The sequence below is a fragment of the Lactuca serriola genome, chromosome 3 (assembly GCF_051521515.1).
Source record: "Lactuca serriola cultivar US96UC23 chromosome 3, Lser_US96UC23_V15, whole genome shotgun sequence".
Classification (NCBI taxonomy): domain Eukaryota; kingdom Viridiplantae; phylum Streptophyta; class Magnoliopsida; order Asterales; family Asteraceae; genus Lactuca; species Lactuca serriola.
In genome coordinates, this window is record NC_136410.1 from 18,717,937 (window position 1) to 18,725,036 (window position 7,100).

Genomic DNA, 7,100 nt, shown 5'->3' on the forward strand with positions numbered 1-7,100 from the left:
CTTTTCGAGGACTACTTGTATAGGTCCAAATGAGTTTTCTACAATTTACTTTGGATTTTACAAAATGGGATATTAATGCAACTACTGACCAGTCAGTAAAAATGACAATTTTCACCCTAGTTAGAATGAACATCGGGTCAAGGGTAAAATCAAGAACACACTAGACTCAAAACCTTAACTTTTTGGATTGACAAATCATAAACCCTGCCTTTTTTTCTAGATTTTTTACAAAATAGGGGTAGAATAGGTAATTTCATATTATTTCTCATTTTTAACTTTTAAGAGTTAATTGGCATGTTAACCCATGAAATAATTATAAAAATGAGCCCCCAAGCTAGAAATTAAGCTCTTAATAGTAGAAAGGCTTCATTAAGTGAAAAAGAGAATTCCAACTTCAAACGATAACCGAAAGTATATTGCTTTAAAGGGGAAAATGAATGTAACACCCAAATTTTCAAAATAATTTTTCACATCTTATAAAACTCATTTTCATTCATAATTGTTATAAAAACACCATTGTATCACATAGTCAAAACATAACATCACATCCCAGGATCAAAATGTAAAAAATCCTCGTGTGTGTACTGATCAAGCTGGCGCCTTCCCGTGATCCTCACTGGTACCTGAAACACATAACACAACACTGTAAGCATAAAGCTTAGTGAGTTCCCCAAAATACCACACACAATACATATTAGCCACTCGAGGCTATAACTCTGTTTGACCCTCTGGTAAATGTATCTCAGTGGAACCCTGCAGTCCCATAACTCTGTGGGCCCTCTGGCCCTAACTCTGTGGACCTTACGGTCCTAACTCTGAAAACTCTGGCACATACATAGCATAAATCACATAGAAATCACATCATGCAAAATCATACAAAATACTCTGTCACATAACTCTAATTACCACTCTAGGTAAAGTATAGTGAGAAGACTCACCTCGGGTAACTCGGTAAAATCTCGAACTCTGTAAAATCCGATCTAGCCTCCGCCTAATCAGATGAAATAAACACTATAAATCAATACATCTCTCAAGGCTAGACTATTTGATATTGCTATATTTATACCTATTTTTAGGCAATATTTAAGTACATTTTTATTAAAAAGATGGTAATTTGTTTAGAATAATGGTACTAATGAGTTTAAATGTTATTTGCAGCCAAAAAGAAGACATTTTGAAGAAAAGGGACTAAAACGTTAAAGGAAGAAACTTTGGGAATTAAAAGATTAAAGGAAAAGAAAATCTGGAAAAAGCATATTCACGTCATGAGAACTTGAAGATTCACGACGTGAGAATAAGTTCTAGAAGATATGTATGATGGTGAAGGAATCCTTGACGGGCACGGTTATCTGGAACTCACAACGTGAATATCTTATTATTCACGACGTGAATTTATAAAAATCAGCAACTATATAAACCCTTGACCATTACGAATAAGAGGGACTTTTGGCTGGAGAAAGGGGTTCCAGAAGGCGATTTTGAGCAGAAGAAAGGTTCTGGAAAGAGGTTTTCAACACCAAAAGAGTGAAGGTCCATAATTTAGTTTACTTATTTGTTACTTAGGAACATGTTTCATATTACTTTGATTTGTGTTAGTGTGTTAGTTGCTATTATGAGCAGCTGAATCTAGCTACTCTTGTTTAGCTAGATGAAGCTTCCAACTTATGAATAGCTTAATTTTTATGGATTTATTTAGTTGGTAAATTGCTTGTGTTTGATTTGTATTTACCTAGCATGCTTGTGTTTGTTTCTTTAGTTGCTTAAAGTCATGTTCTGTGTAGCTTAGTGACCATTAACTACATGAACTTGTTTACCTAATGATTTAATGAACATTAAATTGTTAGAGCTAGGATCGACCAATCTTAGTTAGTAACTAGAGTAAATAAACTTAGCTGCGCTAGAGAACGTGGATTGTGACTATAATTGTGTTTACATAATAAATCTTACATAGCATATTCATATTCATAATTGGTTCTGTGTTTAATTGTGTGTGATCATACATAGTTTGACATGAGTTAATTAATTATTGGTAAAGTTAGACTTAAATTACTAATACAATTAAAACCAACTTGATAATCCATAATTATTAGCTAGCCATAAGGACGAAGTGGATTCGAACTAGACAAGAGCGTTTTTACTTATTGATTAAATTTGAGTTAAGTTCGTCTGATCTTGTAAAATCAGATAAAACCCTTCCTAAATTTGTTAATAATTAGGTTAATTTGATAGCAAATAGATTAATTAGTAACATTGTTCCCTGTGATCGACACCCGACTTACCCAAGCTATACTGTAATCTGACTAGGTACACTGCCTATAAGTGCATAGTTAGTTTAAGTTTGTTAGGTTATAAATATTAAAATTAGTGGGTACTTTCGTGCACATCAAGTTTTTGGCGCCGTTGCCGGGGAACGACCAGTTTATTAGTTTATTTAGTTGCATTAGATTAATCGACCCTTTTTGTGGGATAAAATCTGCAAAGAGTTAATTAGTTATTTATTTTTGTTTATTAGCTTAGTTTATTAGCATATAACAAAAATTTTGTTTCTGTCACAGAATTCACGACGTGAGTTTTATAAACTCACGACGTGAAAGCTGCGATTTATAGTTTTTAGTTTATTTTTCTATTTCAGTTTTACGTTTTTTTATTGTGTTTAGTTTGCAGGAGTTCATGACCAGAGGATCTACCACACCTTTGGTGCCACCGATTAAAGATCCAGAAGCTGCACTTCACAAGAAGACTGATAAGAAGACGCCATTGCAAGAATTAAAGTCAACATTTTCAAGAAAGTCGGGAAAGAAGACAGGAGAGTCAAGTTCATCCTCAAGGCACAAGAGCAATTTTGAACACTTGGATCAAATACCCGTCCAAACCGAATCCGAATACGATACCGAACCCGAATTTGAAGAGCATACGAGCGAACATGAGAACGAGCCAAGGAACGAGATGGAAGACATTGAAGAGATGTCCATGGGAGCTTACAAGAAGCGGATCCGAGAAGATGTGGGTCCCGGTTTAGTCCAACCCGCAATATCTGCCACTGCCACATTCGAGCTGAAGGGGCACATCTTGACTGCACTGAAGGATATCCAATTTTTTGGGAAAGATCATGAGGATGCTTTTAAGCATTTAGATGAAGTCAATGACATTGCAGATTACTTCAATGTCCCAAATGTCAACAGAAACACCGTCTTGCTTAGGATGCTTCCCATTACTTTCAAGGGAGCTGCTAAAGAGTGGTTAAAATCACTACCACCGGGTACAAACACCACTTGGGCTCAAATGCGTGAGCAATTTCTGGACCAGTTTTGCCCACCATCCAAGATAGCTAAACTCAAGAAGGCAATAGCCAACTTTGAGCAACAGCCGGGGGAATCATTATACGAAGCATGGGAGCGGTACAAGGGCTTGCTCAGAAATTGCCCTCAGCATGATCTAAATGTGCAACAAGAGATGTCGATTTTATATGATGGGGTCAACGTTATGACGAGACAACTCCTTGACTCTCAAGGACCTTTGACAAAGAAAAATCCAAGGGAGGTCAAGGAGATGATTGAAGAATTCGCGAAGCACTCTCGCGAATACCACAACCCTAGGCAAGATGGAATCAAAGGCGGTGGGGGGCCCAAACTGAAGAAATAGCAGCAGTGATGGCTATGCTGAATAATTTGGATCGAAGGATATCACAAATGGACCAGTCAATTCATGCCATGAGAGTGGGTTGCGAGAGGTGTAGTGGTCCGCACTTGACCAAGGACTGCAATTTAGATGAGTTTGGGAACAGAAAAGCTCAAGTGTGCTACTCGAGTGGGGATAAGTTTGATGAAGGCTGGAGGAAACCAAAGAAGGAGTGGCTGTCATATGAAGAGTATAAGAAGCAAAAAGAAGAGAAGTATAGGCAGACAGGTCGAGGCTTCTATCAAAAGGAGCAGCCACCAGCGGAGAAGAAACCCGATCTAGAGACCATGTTGATGAAGTTTATGGAAGCTTCAGAAAAGAGACACGATGCTACTGATTTTGCTATTAATGAACAGTAAACTTTAATAAAGAATCAGCAAGCCTCCATCAAAAACCTTGAAGTACAATTTGGTCAACTAGCCACTCTGGTTCATGAGAAGTTATCCCCGAAAAATCCTGAAACGAATGCCTAATCTCATGTAATGTCCATAGATACTGAAGAAGAGGCCATCTCTGAGTTCTTAGAAGCCTTAGAAGTTGAACAACAACAAACCAATCCAAAGTTGAAGAAGCGCAAGCTCGAAAATCAAGATGCTACTGAATTGCAGAATTCACGATGTGAGCCATGTAAGTTCACGACGTGGGCCCGTCATGAATAGAAAATTTTTGTAGCTGGTTCGGTTTATCAGCCGCCTTTGCCTTTTCCTTCCCGAGCTACCCTTATTTCACTGGTAAGAGAGCATCTAGAGTTTGTTAAGCATGTGAAGGGAATCCCGATTAATACTCCCTTTGTCGAATCCTTATCCAAAATTCCCGAGCATCAAAAATTACTGCAAGATTTGATAGACACTCTCAAGCAATTAAAGAAGCATTCTAAGGTGATTCTAAGTGAGCAAAGCTCAAAAGCTGTGTTGGGAGAGACACTGAAGAAGATGGGAGATCCTGGACGTCTCACTCTTCCGTGTGAATTTGGTAACAAAATGAAGGTTAATGCTTTAGCCGATTCTGGAGCTAGCATTAATTTGATGCCTTATTCATTTTATCAAAAGTTAGAAATTCAGAAGATGAAGGCTACAAGAATGACTATTCACATGGCGAACCGTTCAGTGACACAACCTCGGGGCATTGTGGAGGATATTTTAGTAAAAATTGGAAAATTTGTTTTTCCAATAGATTTTGTAGTGTTGGATATGAAGAAAGATCTTGATGTTCCAATTATCCTTGGTCGTCCATTGCTTAACACTGCTGGAGCTGTGGTTGATATTCGCGAGTCTAAGCTCACCTTGAGGGTTGGAGATGAAAAAGAAGTTTTTGGGATAGAAGATGGCTTTCAAAGGAATCATGTTCAAGAAGAGGTGTTCACAATTAATGAAGAAAATGAACTAGAAGAACTAGAAAAGCTTATGGAAGAAGAGATCAAGGCAGTTCACCAAGTCAAAAGAACAAAACCAAGAGTATCTATTCCATATTTGTTTGAAGTCATTGCTTACAAGAGTCCACCTTCTTGGGTAAGCAAGGAAGATGAAATGACAAGTGATGAAGAGGAGGTTACTTCAAGGGTGACAAAGCCAGTGGTGAAAGAGCAGAAGAATGCTATGGAGTGCAGGGAGGAAACTAAAGAGACCAAACACAAGTTTGATGAAGAAGAGGTCAAAGCTAAAAAGGAGAATTCGAAGAAGGCGTACAAAAGACGAGTTCAAGCTTACAAGAGGCGATTCAAGGAACAAAAGATCCTAGTGGTGGATTCTTCCGAGGACTCAACGTAGGAGGCACGGAGTCCAGCTCAAGACTCCAAGAAAAAGAAGCGCTTCTCGGGAGGCAACCCAAGTTTGGTTTGCAAATTTTTTCTTCTTTCTTTTCTTTTTGCGTTTTAGTCTTAAAAACATAGATATTGTCATCCAACTCGATTAGAACATAATTATACACTGAATGTGGGTACCCTAAAATAGAAGTAGTAATAATTGAAAATTTAGTTGAAAGCCAAAATTGATTTAGTAAAATTTTTTCCTTCCAGACCATATTCACGAGATGAATTTTTAGGAATTCACGACGTGAATCGTGAATAAACCGGATAAATACTCAATAATAGAGTTTAGCCCATTAGCCTAAGAGGCCCAAGATCAATCCGTAGTGCATGGCCCAATTTTAGCCCAGGTGAAATTCACGACATGAATCTTTACGAATTCACAACGTGAGTTTTCAATTACACGGGACCACAGAATAAAGCCCTAGAAACTAGCTGACCCTCCATTTGTTTAATCTTCACGAAGTGGAAGCGAAATCTGGTCCCCCCTTGATCCCCATTGCTCCGATTTTAGCCAACAACTCTTCAATTTTTCTTTGTGCTTACGTAATACTTCCATCAAAGGTAATACTTCTTAATTGTTAAGCTTAATTTTTGCTTTAATAGTTAACTTTAGGGCTAGGGTTTGTTCATATGTTAAATTGTATGAAATGTGCTCTAAGATTCGTGAATTACCCTTGGAATGTAGTTGATTATTGGTTGAAAATGTTATAAGGAGTAAACCCCAAGCACTATCATGGCCGATTTATACAGAAACTAGAACGATTTTCGGACCTGACTACGAACTCACACCGTGAATTCTTAGGAATTCACGACGTGAATTCTGGACTGTGAAGTTTCTATATTCTTTTTATTTCTAAATTGTTGGGTTGTTGTTTTGGCTCTATTTGTTCCTTGTTTTTGTAGAAATGGCACCTAGAAGAGACTTACCTCTTGGGATTGCAAGTTTACACCCATTTTATGAGTTTCCAACCACTACACCCCGGGATGTTTACACGCGATGGAATACCCGGTTGGGATGGCTCTACAATCGAGAGTTTGATGTGGCTCCCAATATTCAGTGGGCGAGGTTGAGGGAGGTTGGCTTGGTTGATAAGATGTCCCAATACCTAACAAAAATCTTTTTGGGGGACGGATTTCAACTTACATGCAAGGGGTGGTTCAACCTGTTTAACATCCAGGAGCATGTTTATAAGGAGCTTTGCGTGGAGTTCTTTTCCACAGTCACATTCCATGACAATGTCAGAGATCCCACTTTTCCCCGAGCTTTGGTCTTTCGTTTAGGCGGGGAGTATCGGGAGTGCAGTCTAGTGGAGTTTTCTCACCGTATGGGGCTCTATGAAGCTCATGATACCGTCACTCATGAGTTTATTTTATTTTTGAGGGACGCCACGTGGGTGTATGCGGATGGGGTTTCGGGGCCGGAGTTTTGGAGTAATATTGCCGCTGGAGTGTTTAATTCCGGTGTATCGCCCGAAAGTAGCATCAAAAGCCCAATACACCGCCTCATCTACCGCTTAATCACTTTCTCCATTCATCACAAGCATCACGGTGATAAAGTTACTAAAAGTAACTTGTTCTTTTTATGGTGCATCTTACAACCGGGTGTTTGTTGCAA

The 7,100-nt window shown here is 38.5% G+C and overlaps 1 non-coding gene across 1 annotated transcript; it reads right to left on the reverse strand.

Annotated features, from left to right (window-relative positions):
- Positions 1 to 3,330: 3,330 nt before the first annotated feature.
- Positions 3,331 to 3,437, reverse strand: LOC145096592 (small nucleolar RNA R71). Its single transcript, XR_013703969.1, has one exon. It is a non-coding gene; the product is annotated as a small nucleolar RNA R71 (small nucleolar RNA).
- Positions 3,438 to 7,100: the final 3,663 nt, after the last annotated feature.